This window comes from Pelodiscus sinensis, chromosome 1 (genome assembly GCF_052426305.1).
Source record: "Pelodiscus sinensis isolate ZL-2025 chromosome 1, ASM5242630v1, whole genome shotgun sequence".
NCBI classification, from domain to species: Eukaryota; Metazoa; Chordata; order Testudines; family Trionychidae; genus Pelodiscus; species Pelodiscus sinensis.
This window is the reverse complement of record NC_143052.1, coordinates 145,456,893-145,478,084: the sequence shown is the minus strand read 5'-3', so window position 1 is coordinate 145,478,084 and position 21,192 is coordinate 145,456,893.

Genomic DNA, 21,192 nt, shown 5'->3' with positions numbered 1-21,192 from the left:
CTGCTCGCTACACTCACCAACTGCCCTCTCTCTGGTGGCTTTCTCAGGTGGAGAATGTAAGAGGTACACTTGCCAACACCCCTTTCTCTGGGGGTAGGTGTCTGACCAGACAGGAGGGGTGCAGGAGTGTGCTGGGGGCAGGGTGTCTGTCCAGGATGGAGGGGGCAAGAGCAGGCTGGGTGTAAATGTCTTGTCATGGGGAGGGGGCAGGAGCAGGAAGGGGGTGCAGTGTCTCTGTAGAAGGGGTGAGAGAGGGAGTTGGGGGTGCGGGGTCTCAGCTTGGGAGAGTATGAGTGAGCGGGCTGGGGATGTGAGGTCACAGCGGAAGGGGGTGTGAAGGGAGTGGGTGTGCAGGGTCTTGGCAGGGTGGTGAGTGAGTGGTCTGAGGCCATGCTGGGAGCCTGGACTGGCACTCCAGCCTTGCCCCCCCAAGTCAAGACCCCACATCCCCATCCCCTCATTAACCACCCTGCCAAGACCCTGTATCCCCATCCCCCTCATTCACCAGCTCCAGCTCAGTTCCCCACCCCCACCCCGCTACTCCTGCAATAGGGAGTCCATGCTGGTGCTCCAGCCTCCCCTACCCCACCCTCCCGTGAGGTTGAAGCACCAATGCCAGCTTCCTGCGGGGGAGAGTAAGAAAGAACTATGCTGTGTGAGGATGCTGGGGGTGCACAGTCTCATCTGGGCATTGAGTGAGGAGGCTGGGGTCTCGACTGGTGATGTGTGAGTGAGAGGGCTGGAGGTGTGCAGTCTTGGTTTGGGGGGCGAGTGAGGGGGCTGGGGTATGTGGTCTTGGCAGGGTAGTGATTGAGCAGGGTGGGGGTGTGAAGTCTTGGCTTGGGGGGGTGTGAGTGAAGAACACTTTCCACTTCCCTTACTCCTCGTGAAATAAGAGTTACAGAAGTTAGAGTAAGAAGTCCTCCAGCTTGACATTGTCGACATAAAGGCTTTCTGTGTAGACTATATTATTTTGGAATAACACCAGTTATTCCAAAATAATGTTGCTGTGTAGACATAGCCTGACTTATTTGAGGTCCATGTTTGACTGTATTGGTTACCTAACATGTATCTGCAAAGTTTAGTCATTTACTGAGTGCAACTGTGTAAATAGCTGATATTTTCTATTTGATGGCTGAACTGGAAAGAAAAAAAGTTTTTTGTTTTGTTTATATTACTTTTTCAATTTCCCAAAAAAGTAAAAAAAAAAAAATTTGAAACAACAATGTTAAAATTAAACATTTTGGTTTTGTGGAGGGTTTTTTCCTATTTTTCTTTCCAAAATAATTTGCAAATATGGTAGGAGACCAGATTGGCTTACCAGAGAAATCCTTGATGAACTTAAGCACAAAAAGGGGTATAAATGTATAGCTCGAGAATGCAGGGGAGCTATCAGGAAGGCGAAAGCACAATTGGAATTGCGACTCGCAAGGGATGTGAAGGATAACAAGAAAGGTTTGTACAGGTATGTTAGCAAGAAGAAGGTGATCAGAGAGGGTGTGGGGCTCCTGCTGGATGAGGGCGGTAACGTAATGACAGATGATGTGGGGAAAGCTGAAGTACTTAATGCTTTCTTTGCCTCTGTCTTCACGGACAAGGCCAGCTCCCAGTTAAGTGACACAATATGGGACGAAGGTGATCAGCCGTTGGTGGGGAAAGAACAGGTTAGGAACTATTTAGAAAAGCTAAGGGTACATAAATCCATGGGTCCAGACTTAATACATCTGAGGGTACTGAGGGAATTGGCAAATGTAATTGAGGAACCTTTGGCCATTATCTTTGAAAAGCTGTGGAGATCAGGAGAGATCCCGGATGATTGAAAAAAGGCAAATGTAGTGCCCATCTTTAAGAAAGGGAAGAAGGATGATCCAGGAAACTATAGGCTGGTCAGTCTTACCTCGGTCCCTGAAAAAATCATGGAGGGGATCCTCAAGGAATCCATTTTGAAGCACTTGGAAGAGGGGAAGGTGATCAGGAATAGCCTGCATGGATTCATGAAGGACAGGTCATGCCTGACCAATCTGATTAACTTCTATGATGAGGTAACTGGCTCTGTGGTTATGGGAAAGTCAGTGGATGTGATATACCTTGACTTTAGCAAGGCTTTTGATACGGTCTCCCACAATATCCTTGCCAGCAAGTTAAGGGAATGTGGATTGGATAAATGGACGGTAAGATGGATAGAAAGCTGGCTGGAAGTTTGGGCCCAGCGAGTAGTGATCAACGGCTCAATGTCAGGATGGCGGTCGGTTTCTAGCAGAGTGCCCCAAGGTTCATTTCTGGTACCGGGTTTGTTCAACATCTGTATTAATGACCTGGATGAGGGGATGGATTGCACCCTCAGCAAGTTTGAGGATGACACTAAGCTAAGGGGAGAGGTAGATACGCTGGAGGGCAGGGATTTAGTCCCAGAGTGACTTAGACAAATTGGAGGATTGGGCCACAAGAAATCTGATGAGGTTCAAGAAGGACAAGTGAAGAGTCCTGCACTTGGGACAGAAGAATCCCAAGCACCAGGGTTGGCAGGTTTGTATAATTTTTGGTGGTGCCCAGAATGGGTCTAATCCCCCCCCCCCCCCCGCACCACACACACACACTCCGCCCGCCCTGTAAGCTGATATATATATTATTAAATAATGTAAAAATGCATTCTTTTTTCCTGGGTTATCCACACAAACACCAAAGTAGCATAAGCATGTAACGAACCTATTGTGGATTCCATTGTGAATCAAATATATTATAGTATATTTTGTTGTACCTGTTGTGACAAAGTGGGAATGTTCTTAATGTTTTCTCTGATGGACACATGACTAGAAGTAAAGTCCCCTCTCCAAGGACTTTTCCCACCATCCTCCTACCAATAGGGATTAGTTTGGCCTACACCAAACCCCCCTCATGCAGTTCTGCAGAAAAGGACCTGGGGATTACAGTGGAAGAGAAGCTGGATATGAGTCAACAGTGTGCCCTTGTAGCCAAGAAGACTAATGGCATATTAGGTTGCATTAAGAGGAGCATTGCCAGCAGATCCAGAGATATGATTATTCCTCTTTATTTGGCTCTGGTGAGGCCACATCTGGAGTCTTGTGTCAAGTTCTGGACCCCCAATTACAGGAAGGATGTGGACGCATTGGAGAGGGTCCAGTGGAAGGCGACCACAATGATTAGGGGGCTGGAGCACATGACCTAGGAGGAAAAGCTGAGAGAGTTGGATCTATTCAGTCTGGAGAAGAGGAGAGTGAGGGGGGATTTGATAGCAGCTTCGACTTCCTGAAGGGAGGTTCCAAAGAGGATGGAGAGAGGCTGTTCTCAGTAGTGACAGGTGGCAGAACAAGGAGCAATAGTCTCAAGTTGTGGTGGGAGAGGTCCAGGTTGGATATTAGGAAAAACTATTTCCTTAGGAGGATGGTGAAGCATTGGAATGGGTTACCTAGGGAAGTAGTGGAGTCTCCATTCCTAGAGGTGTTTAAGCCTCGGCTTGACAAAGCCCTGGCTGGGTTGATTTAATTGGGATTGGTCCTGCCTTGGGCAGAGGGCTGGACTTGGTGGGCTTCTGAGGTCTCTTCCAGCCCTATGGAAGTTGAAGCTAGACAAATTCAGACTATAACAAAAGGCAGGGCTTGACAAACCACGGCAAGAGCTACTCGCCAGCCCTGCACCACACATGCGCCAGACCGGCACTGCGCAGGCATACAGCACTGGTGAATGGGACCTATGGAGCGACCAGCTGAAATCTACTCACCACGGGCAAGTAGAATCAGCGGTTTGTCGAGCCCTGCCAATAGGAGTAATTGACCATTATATTAAGTTACCAAAGGTGGAGCTGGTGGATTCTTCATCACTGGCAGTCTTTAAAAGATCTGCTCTAGGAACTATTTTGAAGAAGTTATATGGCCTGTATTTTACAGGAGGAGAGACTACAAAATCACAATGGTCCCTTCTGGCTGTAGACTCTATGAATTTAGAATCTATGAACCAAACAAAAAAAGTTTAGCATGAAAAACTGCAGGTTTACTCCTGATTATCTGTAGAAGGAAAGAAAGAACTGATTTAGCCAAATTCAGAATCATTACAAAAAGAATTGGTTTGAAATTTAGAAAAGAACATTAATATTTTGCATTATATTTGAGTTTAAATGGTCTCTAGAAGAACTTGGAGTTCTGGAGTGCTACAGAGGGTTTTTTGTAGTTTCGTTTTCGGGTGGGACAGGGAGGTACTTACTGTGCAGGGCATGAATCACTTTAAGCAAGAATCTTTATGGTTGAGTTGCTCAGCACAGGCTGACATTTAGTGAGTAAACATGTTTTAAATTAATTTCCCTTTTAAAACCATGAGACATTAAAGGAACAAATATTTCATGATATTCACAGCTTACACAAGATCTTTAAAGTTTTGTAGATTTTTCCATCTCGTGGCCAGCCAGCATTCCCTTGATTTTGCCTAGCATTGATGTCAGGGTGCCCAGTCTGGAATTACACAGGAAATCACATTTGCTCTTTCTTAAAGACTTAATTTTTTCCTAGGCCTCTGGAACTTCCACAGCATTCCAGGAACTACTGAAAATTAAAATAAATTATTTTACCTCAAGCAACTCTGCTTAAACTCTTGAGTTGAGCTATCCAAACCTATTGATTTTAAGTATTTTTAACTTTAGAATAAACTTAAAAAACAACTAATACTCCTGCAGTACCTTAGAAACTAAATGTCTAGACTACATCCCTCTGTCGAAACAGGGATGTAAATTAGGCAAATTGAAAGTGCAAATGAAGCAGGGATTTAAATATCCTTCACTTCATTTGCATAATCGTGTCACAGCGGTCTTTTGAAAAAGGGTATTTTGAAAGTGAAACCGCAGTCTAGACACAGTTCTTTAAAAAAAACCCACCCTTTTTCTAAAGATCCCGTGCATCTAGACTGTGATTTCACTTTCAAAATGCCCTTCTTTGAAAGACCACTGTGATGCGATTATGCAAATGAAGCGTGGGATATTTTAATCTCCACCGCATATGCACTTTTGATTTGCCTAATTGACATCCCTCTTTCAATAGAGGAATGTAGTTTAAACATACCCTAACAAAACATGTAGATGGGATCATGAGCTTTCGTGGGCACAACGCACTTTTTCAGATGAATGCCATTAAGGAGTCCAAGGGACAAATAAATAGCAAAGAAAGGCTACATTTAGATTGCATTGCTCTTCCATGATACCGGAGGTGTCCCAGAAAAGGACCACTGTATCCAAGGAATGCGTCCGCTTTTTTGAATTTTTTTTTTGAAAAAGTGGATGCGCTCTTTCACCATCCCCTGTAAACTTCATTCTATGAGGATGTGGAATGTCGTGGGCCATTCAGTTAAGGTCTTTGTTTAAATCTCTGTTGGAGGTGTCAGACTTGTAAATGAAATCAAGTTCTGCAGCTTCTCTCTCCAGCTGGTTTTTGAAATTGCTTTGAAATATTATTATCACCTTTAGACCCATTAGTGAATGCCCAGGCAAGCTTAACTGTTCCCCAACAGGTTTCTCTGTGTTACCATTTCAGATATCTGATTTGTGTCCATTAATCCTTTGTCATAGAGACTGTCCAGTTTGGCCAAAGTACACGGCAGAGGGGCGCTGCTGGCACTGAGCCTCTGATGTGGTGGCTGATGTGGTTGGATCCAGTGATAGTGTCGCTTGTATAGATGTGTGGACAGAGTTGGCACTGGGGCTGATTGCAGGGATGGGTTCCTGGATGAGTATTATAGAGGTGTGCTGCATGGTTGCTGGGGAAAAAACGGGAAAAAGGACAATCTAGGGAACTACAGACCAGTCAGCCTCACCTCAATCTCTGGAAAAATGATGGAGGGGATCCTCAAGGAATCCATTCTGAAGCACTTGGAAGAGGGGAAAGTGATCAGGAATAGTCAACATGAATTCACGAAGGGCAAGTCGTGCCTGACCAATCTGATTAGCTTCTATGATGAGGTAACTGACTCTGTTGACACAGGGAAGTCGGTGGATGTGATATACCTGGACTTTAGCAAAGCTTTTGATCTGGTCTCCCACAGTCTTCTTGCCAGCAAGTTAAGGAGGTATGGATTGGATAAATGGACTGTAAGGTGGTTGGGAAGCTGGCTAGATTGTTGAGCTCAATGGGTAGTGCTCAATGGCTCGATGTCTCGCTGGTGGTCAGTTTCAAGCAGAGTGCCCCAAGGATCGGTTCTAGGGCTGGTTTGGTTCAACATCTTTATTAATGATCTGGATGAGGGGATGGATTGCACCTTCAGCATGGTACATCCCATGGGGATGCCGCTAAAGTGAATTGAAAGTCCTGAGGGTGGTTTGGCATATTGGGACTTCTAGCATGTTGTAGCAGCAGGCACACGGGGAGTTACTGCAAAGCAGACTGGTGCACTCTGGATTCACACCTTGGCTTGCCTCATAGTAACCTCTTGTGTCGACACGCACTTATCCATGGTGGTGCTTATTTCCTACTGGTCACTTGTGCCGAGAGCCCTGGGCTACATTACTTGTGGCTGTGTGCCCCTTTCAGCTACAGAGCCATTCCAGACCCAGGAGCACCACCCCACTGCAACAGGCCATCCTCCAGTGGCCTGGTCGATGAGACTATTAATAGCTGGGGTAAGTTGGAAAAGTTTTCAGCCTGCTCTGGGCTGCCCTGCCCAAAAGGAGCAGTCCTGCACCATGCCCCAGCATTATATGATCTTTGCACTACCCGCCCCCTCCCCCCCCCCCACACACACACTGTGACCTCCTCAGGCAGGCCCTAAGACTTGGAGCCCACTTAAATACGACTCCTTTGTATTCATGTTTTCCTTGGCCCCTTCTTGTGGGTTCGAGTCCCTCCTCCCCCACCCCCACCGATGCTGGAGCACCAGCCTCATCTGGGACAGGGCCCATCAGGGCAGTGCTGGGAAAAGGGCAGTGTTAAGGTTAGGTGGGCCACCTTCACTGCGCATCACCTAGGGAGCTGCAGGTGGGTGGGAGAATGGGCACTGATTCCATGGCATCCCAGGCGCTGCACAGCTAGGCAGCTGGAGTGCAATTGTCCTACTATCAGGTTTGCAGGGGGAGAGGCAGAGAGGGCAACTGCCTTGGTGCCTTGATATTCAAAAGGACCTGGGGCTCCTGGCTGCCACTACTGTGTCAGACAGAGACCCCAGCCCTTTGAATCTCCCCCACAGCCCCCGTGACACACTCCAGACAGCATATAGGGCCAGGGGTGGGAGGGAAATGGCACGGCGTGCTCTGAGCAGCACTGAGGGCTGGCTGCCCCAACCCTATCCTTTCTGCTCAAGGACCAGCCGAGGTGCCCAGCAAGTCTGTCAGCCCCCCTGCATGCTATCAAAAGTACGAGATCTGTCAGGCTCAGCTCATCCATCTCAATCCATTGGCCTGCAGGGCAAATGAGGTGTCGTGAGTTATGGGATTAGAATTCACTTAAAAGCTGCTACTCTTATTCCACCTCCAGCTCTGAGAGAGATGAGCAGCCCTTTCTGGGAAGAGAGAAACTTTAACTCCTGGCCTGCAAACTCCTTCCTAGTAACAAATTAGAAAGAAAAGAGGATATTCATAAGAGGCCCCAGCAATCAGGATTTATTTACATTTCTCATTGAAGCAAACCTTCCCTGCCCGGCACTGGCTAGGCCGGGCCGTGTGGAGACCCTACGAGAAGACAAGTGGCTCCCAGCTCACATGATGCAATGGAAAATCAGCAGGCAGGGACGAGAAACGGCTGAACTTTATTTGTACAAAGTGTGGCTCTTTGGTGGGCTGCAGACTAGGCTGGAAATCAAACCCTTCGCCCCAGGTTCCTGCAGCTGTCCCTCTCCCCTCTAATTTTTCTCTGTCAGATTTCAGAGCTATAATTAACTCCAAGACCTTCGTGATACCATGTGAGTGTGTGTGCCGCCTCGAGAGACGATGGACAGATTTTTGTGGCAAATAACATTTTTAACCAATTCACTTCTAAAAGTCGCCTCTCTCCCCACCCCTCAAATCTGTTGCTGAGTCTCAGCCTTGACCTGAACCACTCCTAGTGCAGCTCCGGAGATAAAGGTCACATGTGAGAGAGGGTCTTATTGGTTTCCAGAGAGGTGGGCTCCCCTCACTGCTTTGCCAATGCCTCTTAGCCCATTAATGGGCTGGAAGAGGGCTACTGGCCTTCTGCAACCACAAGTTGAAATTCTGCCACTCAACCAAAAGAAGGCCATGTTGATTTCCCAGCCTCTGAGGAACTCACAGCTTTCTGGAAACTGGTAAGACACCCTCTCACATGCAGCCTTTATCTCAGGAGATGCACCTTACTGCTCAAGTGGTGAAGACAAACTCCTCATAGGGGAGGTTCCACTGGGCCTGCTATTACTGTAATCCACCCTTCCCTGCTCTGGGCAGACTCCTATGTTGTGCTTTGCTACCAGCATGCTTTGCAAGGGGAAAGATAAACATTGCCAGGGCTGGACAGCTCAGTTGGAATGTTTTTGCCAAAATGCTGTTGCTTCCCTTCATAGCTGGGGGAGGAGGGAGAATAGCTTTTGTGGCAGCCTTTTGTTAATGTGTGGGCAGCATCTCACGGCCTCAGTCCTGACCTCCCGTACTGCTTGCTCTGTTGCTGGGTTCCTCAGCCAGCTCTGCTAATGTATTTTTCTATTGCAGTGGTGCTCCATTAGCCTCACTGGTGCTTATGGCTCTAGTGGGATGAACAGGTTTGGGTACTAATTACTAGAGCCCTGCAAGTCTGCGGATACCCGCTTTATAGCTTCAGGTACCCACAGCCGCAGATATGGATGTGGATAGTGGCTCATTTTTGCAGATACGGGTGCAGATGCAAATACGAATTTGGTATCTAGAACCCTGCAAATGTATGGCTCTCTGCTTTATACCCACAGATCATTTTGGCAGATGCGGACGCGGATATCAATTTTGTATCTGCACAGGGCTCTACGAAGAAGACGATGTGAAAAGTTTCTTTTGAATAAAATGTGAAATTAAAGCCACCCTAGTAATCGTGAAAAATCATAGCTCTGACGTACGTGTGTTCAGTGATGCAAGGAGGCTGTTAAAGCCATGGATATACATAGCTGCCCTTGCTGGGGCTGAGGTACAATTTTGTGGAACAATGGAAAAATATTACAATGGGAGCTGCCCTGTTGCAGGGCAAAGAGCAGAGTAAAGTCTGCACGTATTGGCCCCAAGGATAATAACTCGGCATTTCTTATCCATAGATCTTTGAGAGCTTTAGAAATCCTCATCCTACAAATGGAGAAACAGAGGCACAGGTGCCTTCTCTGTGAGTTTTACTGGTTTAACTAAAACTGGTTTTTAAATGGCTTGAAGTAAACTGACGCAGGCCTGTGGGTGGGCACTCAAACTAATTTTCAATTTGTCTCTGTTGAGCATGACTCAATTCCTTACCAGCATTAGCTAAATCCATGTAAGCCACTTTCAGACTGGCCCCACGGGGGTGGCACGGGCTGAATTAAATTGATTTAAGAGACATCTTTGGCTCAAATGGTGAAACATAATGTAGACAAGGCCATAGTGGTGGTGTTTATGATCAGACAATGAAACAGCAGGAAACCTGGAAGGAGAACACGGGTCTTCTTACTTGTAGTGTTATGTCCTGCCCGCTGCCTGACACCACTGCCCCAGAATGCTTCCGAACTGGAGAGCAGAGCACAAGAGCAGCCCCTCACATTCCTCAAATTGTACTGTCACCTTTGGCAATGTGGGAACGACCATTTCAGCCTCTTGGCTGGGGGGATAACTGCATGATAGAGCCCCTAAGTAGCAATGCAACACACTCAAAGCTGTTGGTTCTTTTGACCTCAGGATGTCTCCACTGCTGCAGCCCCAAATGTGAGTAGGCAATGTGTAGAAAGCAGAGCTAATGCATAGACAGCTGTTTGAGCTGCATGGTAAGGCTTCGAATGATGATCTTGTGCCTTCGCTTGTAAGATCCTCCCTGCTAGCAAGCCAGAGAGTGGGTTGAAATAGTTTGGCAACAAAAAAGGAAGAGGGGGTTTTGTTTGTTATTTAAACTCAGCATATTCATTGCTGATCCAGGCTAATCTATCTAGGTTCTTATACCATATTAATCACTGAGATATATTAGCACCTAACACCATCATGTCTGCACTGCAGAATGCTGCAGATACCACCGTCAGCACAATCATTCTAATGTCTTGTCACTAGATTTTATTGAAGCCACAAAACACCAAACAAGCCAAAATCAACCCTGTTGCAACTCTGTTGACTGCCATGAAGTGACGCTGCGGTAAATTTAGCACCTCAGTTTATAAAGAGATCTACAAGCACACAAGAACATGATTTCACATGTTAGTGGTAAATAGAACTAAGTAAATATTGTCCAAAACAGCTTGTCAACATTTGTTTAAAATTGTAAACCAATTTACATTGACTGGCTTTGTATCACTTTTGGTGTTTTGCTTTCTGGAAATGTTCTAGATGAATAGTTTGTACTGGCAGGAATGTTTAATGAAATCACAGACTTTCAAAGAATATTGCAGAATATTCCAGAAAACATGTTTCAAATCCGTGATCCAAATAATTTGTACCGGGAATCTTTTTCTAAGAGCTACACTAATCATCTAATCAGAGAACAGATACACACCAAGTGACCTCTGTGCCCCGTGAGGCAAACTCAAATATTGAATTATAAATATCAAATACTTGAGTCATTATTTATCGAAATCAGTTTATAAACGGTAATATGTTTGTCCAAAACAGTAGTTGAGCAATTTCTAATCACAAATACATTAGTGCAAATTGTAATTTCCTTGCAGAAAATTCAGGAACAGGAAAAGAGACTAAATTTGATAAATGAATTGTCCATATCACAAATTGTTTGTCCATCATTAGTTGCAAAGATTGAAAACTGGGTCTGTATGAAGTGAAAAGGCATATAGTATTAGTGTTACCTAAAAGTATATCTAGATATCTGGCCACTTTTATAGTCTTGGCATACATCCCCAGCCAATAAACAAGTTTAGAAATCATTTAAAGTTGTTAAAAAATTTAAGTGATTTTACATTAAACATAGCGTAGTATTTTGGAAATGTCTTGACTTAAAAAACAAACAAAACCCTATTTATATTCCTAACATACTTAACATTCAGCACAGAGTGAATAATGTACAGGGTTATGCAGCTGGTGTACTTGAAACATAAATACTGGACACAGAGTTCAATTAGATACACTGTACAGTGAGATATTCAGTAGGAAAACTACAACTCTGAATATTATCTAAGATCGCATATGTATGTTTTTCTATATGGCCTTACACTACTTTTATGTTCCATTCAGGGAACTAAAAACAAAAATGGGTTAAAACCTTTCTCTTGAACTTAGCAGCAAAATTAGTATGGGGCAGAAAATGCCAGCTCTCTGATTGATGGGTTCATATGGGGCGACCTTCATGTTAGCAACGCGACTTTGGTTGCTAGGTAAACATGGGCAGATGGATCTAGCTCTAGTGATTTTCAGCCGTGGCGGGTGGCAAAGGTATTTCTGAACCACATTACGCCATACAGATCCCATGAAAATGACTTGGCATGGGGCAGAAAGTATTACATTTGCGTGACGAATAATTACCTGATACCAGCTGAGGTTTTTTTTTAGAAAGGTTATGCCACAAATAACGCATTTACATAACTTAATTTTTGCAAAGTGATCAAAAAATTAAATAGCTATTTTAATAAAATTCCGCCCTACCACTCAGGGTATGTCTAGACTACATGGCTCCGTCGACGGAGCCATGTAGATGAGTTTACTAGACATAGGAAAATGAAGCAGCAATTTAAATAATCGCCGTTTCATTTACATAAAAATGGCCACCTCGCTGTGCCGATCAGCTGTTTGTTGGCAGAGTGGGGCAGTCTGGACCCGCCGCGGTCGACAAGGGAAGCCTTTGTCACCGCTCCGGTAAACCTCATTTCACGAGGCATACCAGAGTGGTCGACAAAGGCTTCCCTTGTTGACCGCAGCGCATCCAGACTGCCCCGCTGTGCCGCCAAATAGCTGATTGGCACAGTGCAGTGGCCATTTTGATGTAAATGAAGCAGTGATTATTTAAATCGCTGCTTCATTTTCCTGTGTCTAGTAAACTCATCTACGTGGCTCCGTCGACGGAACCATGTAGTCTAGACATACCCTGATTGAGGAAAGCCAGTCATCATGAATGGGTTTCCTAGCAAGTGCATTGCAACTGCCACATGGATTTGTTTGGAAGTATAATGGGTATATTTTCCTTTTTCTTTTTTTGTTGCACATATTTATTCTCCCAATGGCAAGCATGTAGCATTCAGGCAAGGTATTGACCATAGCTATTCTAGTTTCAAGGAGGCACCTTGGCCTATGAAGGACTTCAAATCGGAAGTTATTATCTATTCCCCTCTTCATGTTGTTCTCCCTTTCTTCCCTCCCCCTTTGGCCAAGTACTTTGCAATAAACCCCAAAACTGTAAATGGTGTATGCCCATTTAGACACGACAGCAATCTTTTTCTTCAATGGGAAATATTTTGCACATGGAAAACATTCTTGCAGATGTGCATAGAGGAAACTTGAATGAACAAAAACTTTTTACCAGTGGTTTTCAAATCCGAAGCCCACAGTTTCGCATCCTTTTTGACACTGCATCAAATGCTGTGCCAAGCACATGCAAGATTTATAACTGAATTCTGCTCAGTCTGTTTGCAGTCTAAGGCTTCTATGATAGGTGTCTGCAGTCCACAGGTTGAGTTTCCAAAGAAGTCTGCTCCTCCATTCCAAACTTTGTAAAGGTCTGCAAATGAAAAAAAGGTTGAAAACCATTGCTTTGTACAATCACACTCAGTGCTTTGCCAGGGTAATGTCATCGTCATCAGTGTGTGTGTGGGGGGGAGGGGGGAGTGGGTATGTGGTTGTGAGAGAGAAAGAGATTTTCAGTTATAGCCTCTTTGTGGTTCGTCACCTCCTTAAGATGATGTGCCTTGTGTATGACTGTGTGGGGGTATAAAGTTTCTGTCACTGTTCAAACCCTCTTCCCTAGCGGCAGCAGCATTTCAGTGGTGGTTGAAACTGTTCCCTTTATTTGTTGGGTCATATCATTCCCTTTACTCTGAAACATAAAAGAAAACAAATGAGCACAAATACTGACTATAGGATACTGGTTAGTGCAGAGGAGGAGGCGTGCATCTACTTTCTTTTGGGGGTGATCTATCTTATGCCATGCTTGTCCATGTGATAGAGAATCTGAGCTCTCTTCCAAGATTGAGAGTTGAATCTAGTTTCTTCTATCTTTTGCCACATGCTTACCAGATTTTTAATCTTATTCTGTGGTGTTGTGACAGAGAGAAGCCAGAGAAGGGAGTTTTACTTTGAAGGTGGTGGTGAGGTCTGGGGCCATTATCAGTTTTTAAAATAACAGAAATACTCACCTTTTGACCAAAAATGAACATCTGAATGAAAACGAGAACAAAAATTCTGCATGCAGACAGGGCTGCATTGTTCAGGCCACAACAGACTGTAGTTATTTGGTGCCCCAAAACAGAAAGAATAAACAGTTACACATTAGCCTCAAATCTCCAATTGTTGAGCAAACATTGAAGCCACATACCCATTATAAGCATCTAGGAATGATTCCATTAAATTGTGGGAAGACATGAGTTTTCAATCAGTTCTAAGTCTTCCATAGCCTTTTCATTCTCATCAAATAGAGCTGAAGAAATTGGACTCAAAAGAAGGGAATTACATGCCTCATCAAAATTAGTAAAGTCATATTTCCTTCCTTCTGCAAGACACAAAACCCAACAGGAAAATACATAGCAAAAGTGGATATAATTGTAGATGTATTTTATCTTTTAAACAAAATATTTTCTGTGGACTTGTGGGTTCTTTCACAAAGTTCAGAAATAAAATATTGGTTATATTTTTCAATTATCTATCAATATCATTTTGCAATACAAAAATCAGAAGAATTTTTAAAAATCAAGTAATTTACTTTTAATTCTTTGTAATACAATGAAAAGAGACTGATCAGTTTTGTTCATACTTCTAATCAGTTTCTATGCAATTTTACTTTTGGGTTCTCATGTACTATCAGAGTGCTACAGTGTTTTTGTGGCAATAATGCAAGAGAATGTCTTTTCATTTTTTAATAATTATGGAAGTTTTTAAAATGTCAAAACTTTTGTCTGCTTCAGAAAATGCAAATTAAAATCTTTTCTTCTGCAAAATCTAAGTTCTGTGCTGTTCATCCTGACAGAATCACTTAATATTTCATAGTAGATTTATATATTTTTCAAGAGTATCATTAAGTGAATAGGACTATTCAGAGCAAGTGGAATTTGCTCTGAATTCTGCTAGAATTCTTCTTTGCCTCTATTTCTCTGAGAAGCAATCTGAGAGATACTGCAGTAATAAATTAAGTGCATATGTTTCCCGGAGAAAACACAAAATATCTAGAAAAATGTATAGAGTAATGTATGAATGTGCAAATGCATGAATGTTGACAAAATTAATTAAATATAGATCATGGATGAAAGAGAACTTATATATAAAGTTTATTTAATTTTCAAATGCTGAACTTTTATGGCAATGAAATTAGTGTAAGTTTACTAAAAAGGAGTGAAACCCCCCCTACCTGGGCATTACATGTGTATCTTAAGTTTGTTTTTTTTAATTGTATGATACCGTTTAATTATACATGTTGCACCTCTCTAGTCCAGCACTCTTGGGACCTGACTGGTGCCGAACCAGAGAATTTGCTAAGCAGCATTGCCAATATATCCACTGCTTACTGGGCTCTTAGAAGACATTTAGGAGTAAATTAGAGCTAAATAACAGCACAGAACACTGAGAGCCAGGACTGGCGGCTGTAAACAAACTTTATGGGACTTTAGGAAACTTGGCCACACCCATAAGTGGACAGCCAGCTAACTAAAATCATACTGGACCTCAGATTTTGCCAATCAGAGAGTGCCGGACTAGAGAGGTTCAACCTGTAGAATAGAATAGACTATGTGATCACATAGTCCAAGGCTGAGTTGTGATGAATGTATATGCTTAAAGGTGCAATGTTAATGTTCCTCACTCAAGGATTCAGTGGTTTGTCATTTACTAAGAATGCTGTTATTTGAAAAGGACAATTATTAATCTAAAGTTCTCTCCTTCCACCTACAGTTTCTGATTTGTTCAGGTTGCTAGACTAACTCTTAGGCCTCATTCATGATCCCTTACAACAAGCAGTACCTTACTATGCAAGTAGGCACATTGGTGTCAGTGGGACTTTTGGAATAATAAGGTGCTTCTTAATGTCAGTAACGGTATCAAGGTCTGGGACTTAGGGTATATCTACATAGCAAAGTTATTTCAGAATAATGGCCGTTATTCCATAATAACTATGTGAGCTTCTACACAGCAATTCTGTTATTTCGAATAATTTTGAAATAACAGACGGCTTATTCTGACTTTTGTAAACCTCATTCTATGAAGAATAACACCTTTTCCAAAACAGCTTTTTCGAAATAAGACGTCATTGAGAGGTACAGAAGTGCAGGGTTACCTGAATGTACGTGGTGAGCTTTCAGAGCTCTTCCCGAGCACAGCTGGGTCAGAGCAGTGATGTGTTATACATGCTCCATCATCCCTTGCTTTACCCCCACCGCCCACAGAGGCATCGATGGCATTTCCCTGGACAAATCCAAAGACTGATTCCCTTGAGTCTGGATGCTAATTTCCATTGTTGCACAATGCTGCTCCACAGCCTCATCTCCCCAAGCAGGCAGAACAGGAGTTCTAGCACGAGGAGAGTTAAACTCTCCAGATTCCTGGAATCTGCCTTTGGGCGGCAAAGAGTTCTCTTGCGCTATTCTATTGGGTTCTTGTAGGCGCCTTGCCCTATAATGATCATAAATCTTGATATTGACCCTCATTTAATCCTTGCTGCAGTTTAAACCACTTGTCACTGGTCATCTCTGGCCACCCAGATCAATTACTTCTTTTCTACCCTAAAACATCCTTGTAAATCGCTGTCACGTTGTGCAGGTGCAACTGTGATATTGCTGAGCGTTATCATTCTGTTTGGAGATGTTTTATAAATGGGGAAGGAGATGTGGGGCTATTTTTAGACAGCTTGATATGATGCCATGCAAAAGTTTACTCATAATTTCCCATCATTGAGCTATTCTCTATCTGGATACGTCTAGACTGCAGGCTTCTTTCAGAAGCTTTTCTGGAAGAGATCTTCCGAAAAAATGTCTTCCAAAAGAGAGCCTCCACACTGCCAAAGTGCATCAAAAGAGCAATCTGCTTTTTCGAAAGATAGCGTCCACACAGAATGGACGCTATCTCGCATTTCAGCTGTGATTACTATGGGTGGAGTGGCCACCAGGGCATCTGTGCTTTTTCCTCTTTCCTCTTCTTCCGAAAGAACTCCCTCTTCCCCATCCACACAAGCCTTTTTCCGAAAGAGCTCTTTTGGGAAAAGGCTTCTTCCTCATAGAAAGAGGTTTACCAATGTCTGAAAAATCCCTCTGTTCTTTCGATTTTCTTTTGAAAGAACGCAATTGCAGTGTGGACATAACTGAAGTTTTTTCAGAAAAACAGCCGTTTTTCTGAAAAAAAAAAACCCTCTGTAGTGTAGACAAACCCTCTGACCCTTAGCCCAATACCATTTTCTGTGGCCTTTTCCACCCTGTCACCATAGGTGAGGTTCCAAGGAGTGACGTATGACCGAGTAAAATGAATGGGGAAAGGTTGCACCCATATTTCCCCGTGCTGCTGTTAGGAAATGATGTTTGCTGTCCAGCTTTTTTTATTCATTTTGTGATGTGTATTACCCTGCCCCCCTCAGAAAATCCCACCCTAAATAGATAAGACAAAGAGTGGAAAAAGCAAAACATTATTATTAGAGAGGTGAAGCGTAGGGAGAGTAAGCTATTTTCCCAGAGAATCTGAAGCAGAGGTTAGAACACAACCCATATCTGTGGGGTCCCAGCCCTCTTCCTTAATCATACAGCTACTTTTCCTCTCCGGGTAAGTTTAAGCCCCAGAAAGGGGTTGAGAACCTAGCCCTTCTCCTACTGAAGTGACAACGAGAGCTTTCCCCAGGGACATCAGACCATCCAGGATAGTCACAAGAGGCTGCAATAATAGGCCACATCATTCCAGCACAATCTTCCCCCACCTCTCCATCATATGGAATAAATATAAATGTATTGTGCATTTGCAGAAGAAGATGAAAACAAGGTGTCTCCTCAGGCTGGCATTACTGGAGCTCCCTTCTGGGCTCTAAAAATACTTCTTCTCCTCATATATTTCAGTACTAATTAAGTTTTCACTGTCCTTCCCACAGAGGGTTATCAACATAGTTTACAAAGTGTCATCTTTTAGCAACTGCTCAAGAGCTGGCTATTTCCCATCTCACCCCCCATATAGCCTCTGACATGTGTACAGGTCCTCTGTACATAAACACAGAGACCAAAAATATAGACAGATAGATCCCTGATGTATCTCGAATATTTTCAACCAAAGAGAAAAAAAAAATCTCTTGCCAACTTGTTCAGTAGCAGGAAATGACTTCTCACATCCACAGACCAGTCACTCTTTTTATTTTTAAAGGACTAACCATATTGTGATTAATGGCTCACATAAACGGGCTCAAAATAAATCTGGCACAAATGCAGGGAAGGAGGAGGGCAGATGGGATAGTAGCTAGCTGGGACCACAGCAGGACATAGGTAGCGTGAATGGCATAGCGGGCACCGAGACAGGAAAAAATGTTTTGTGCTATTTGTGGCTAGGATTGCAACTGCAGATGGTTTCGCTGTCATGTAGCAAGGCTCAAAGCCCAGAGAAATGGAAGCGTGCATTAAATACTCTCTCATCTCTCCCAGATCGCTGTCATCAGTACCTGTCTTGCAGACTTATGCAGGGTTTGGTAATAATTCCTCTGTACTGAAATGCTAATGGAACTTTTGGCTGAGTACACAAACAATATAAATTTACCGTACACAGTATCTGCTTTATACTTCATGCAGCAGCTTGCCCTGTCTCAGTGCTAAACAACTATTTTTTCAGAAGTTACCAAACTGGATAGGGGGTTGGGCGGACGTGACAATTGAGGATGAAAGTGCTGGACAGTCTGACCTGGTGACTGAAGGCTTCCATTTACTCCCAAAACAGGTGCCGTGTGAGCCGTTGAAGTTGCATTGCTGATACAATTGGGGAATGACCCAAAGACTGGTAGAATGGTAAATAATGACGACAGGGCAGTCATACAGACTGCACATGGATCACTTGGTAACCAAGGCCTAGCCCAGGGTACGGAACCTGCGGCCCCTAGCTTGCCTGGATCTGGCCCCTGAGGCTTGGGGCTCCCCCCACCCAGCATTGGGGAGCCTGCACTGGCACTCCAGCCCCCACCATACACACACACTATCCCACAGTGGGGCTGGGGTACACAAAATCTACTTGCCTGGGGGTCAGCACTCCTTGACCCAAAAAAGGTTCCCCACTAGTGGCCTAGTCAAATAAATAAAAGATCATACATCAGGTCTGTAGGCAGGAATTTCTGGGGAAAGGAGTGAGCCATGTGAGGGGCTGGTGACTGCCTCACCCCTGTCACAGTGGCCCAGCCCCGCCCCCAGCCTTGCTCCTGAGGGAGTGGGGAAATCAGCCCCAGCCTTCTCCCGCCCAACATGACTGCCCCAGCCTCACACTTACTTGGAGGACCACGGGGGTGGGGAAGGTGCATTCGCACCCTTCGCGCACACACACACACACACCCTGCATACAGGCCTGTACATGTAGAAGTAAGGGACGCCGGTCATAGCTCTGGAATAGGAAGGCTGTATCCTGGAAAGCAGAGACTCTGAAAAGCATGTATGGGGCATAGTTGAAGAACACTTGAACATCAATTCCCAGTTATAGCAAAAAGGACTGAACATGAGATTTTATTTTGACAAACTAAAATTTCAAAGTATTTTATTTTGGGTCCATTCAACATCTGCCTGATGGAATCTATAGTCCGGTGCCTCATGCCTCATTTGCTGGGCTTTGTGCTCACATCATTAGGGCCCTACATATATTTAACGGACTGCACAGAAATGTAGCCCAGTGCAGCGACTTTTTTTTTTAATAGCAGGGTGATGGAAATGAGCACCCATGCATGTCTTGTGCTCAGTGCAGTTTATGCTACGTGTTCTGGCCAGTGGAGGTGCTGGCTACTGAACCTTGCATGCAACCATCTGCTGAGTTCCCCCTCTCCCCTTAAACCACTGCCTTTATTTGTTGATTCTGCCACACATTATGAGCTGCACTCAGCACTACACTGATATGCTGGGATGCCTTCTTCCACCTTTCCACAGTTGGGGAAATTGCAGCATTTTGGGGTGGAGGCATTAACCATAGTCCACAAAATTCTGTACTTTACAAATGACACTGCTGTGAATTTTCCAGCAAATTCTATAGTTTTCCCAGGGGGTTTACCCAGATAACTCCACAAAGTCTCCTCTCATTGAACAGTTATGGTGCGCCATGGCAGTCAAATTACCAGATAGCAGGATGAATACAAATCAATTATTATTTTTTCAATTAAAAGTATTAAAATTATATTTTTAAAAATTAAATGCATTTTCCTTTTTAAAATTTGAATCTAAATAATAATAATTAAATTGCATTATAAAAAGACATAGCCAGGCTGTATCAGTTTGCTGCCAAAGTTTTAAAGAAAGGTAAATCACTGAACTAGTGAAAGTCATTGGCTAAGCATCATCTAAGCAAGTTTTTTATGTCAGTAGCCTCTTCTGCAGGTGCAGAGAGAATATTTTCTTCATTTCAGTTTATTCAACTAGTTCAGTTCAAGTATAAGTTAATTTAAAGATGAGAAACTACAGTAAAACTCCAATAGTCCGGCATCCAATAGTCCGGCACTCCTGATAGTCCGGCATCAAAATGGCAAGAGCCTAGTGAGTGAGCTTCGGCAAAAAATGAGTCACAAGGTAACAGCAGCAGCAGCTGAACTGAGCAAAAAGGGTAAAAAAGGCTTAAAAAACCTAAAACATTACAGTATACTGTATACAGTATGTACAATAAAAAGGGTTAAGAACACTTTATATACAGTATATAATGTATACAGTATATATATAACCAGTTTATAGTACCTCCTGATACTCCGGCATATCTGATAATCCGGCACCAACTAGGTCCCATAGGTTCCGGATTATCGGAAGTCTACTGTAAATGGACGTTGAAAAAACAGGAAAGCAGTGAATAAAATCAAGATGTCAGAATCTTGAAGGACATGGTGATCAGAAATAATCAGTTCACTTTTATAATCATAGATAATATTTTCTTTATGTCATAAATCAGTTAGTTAAAACGTATGTCTTGATAAACTTACTTTTTTATATATTCCGCATTTTAAGGTAATTTTACTTTACTATTAAGAGAAATCTTAATGCTGATTTTGTGCATTTTAATTTAATCTGTATTCCCATCCAAATGCAGCTTTAACAAACCATGCATTTTTTAAAAAAAATCTGGAAAATAAGAATGCATCATAATAAAAGTAGAAACATTAACGATTTGCATGAAAATGAATTAAGCTATGGAGAATGAGGGCATGGGGTACTCACACTACAACTCCCATGAAGCCCTGATCTATATTTAGGCTTGGCAGGATTCCAGTTTTTTCTGTAATTAAAATGGATATCAGTGTTTATTTTTAATCACTTTTTTTTATCAATTTACATTTTCACAGTTGCACAAAATTATGGGGTTCAAGCACTGAGGGACAAAAAGTTAAAGCTTTGTAACCATTAATACACAAATTGGCATCATGATATATCAAACTATAGGCAGTAAATATCCTGAAATCAAATTCTAAAGGTACGTCTACATTATACACCACTTACTACTTCAAATGGAATCCTTCATCCCTGTGTGGACACAGAATTCTTACGGTCTGCACATATCTTTGCCTCCCTTACAGATAATTGCAGCAGAACTCTGCTGGGGGCATGCACCTCTGTCCCAGCAACCCAGGTGGGCGGGGCTGTTCCAGCGCCTAAGAGATGCAAATGCTAGATGCAAATATGTGGGAGATGTTAATTACCATTGGTGGCTAGTCTGGGCTTGCATGCTCGAGAACAAGCGTTTTACCCAGCATGGAGGGATAGGGCTTCAGATTATTAGGC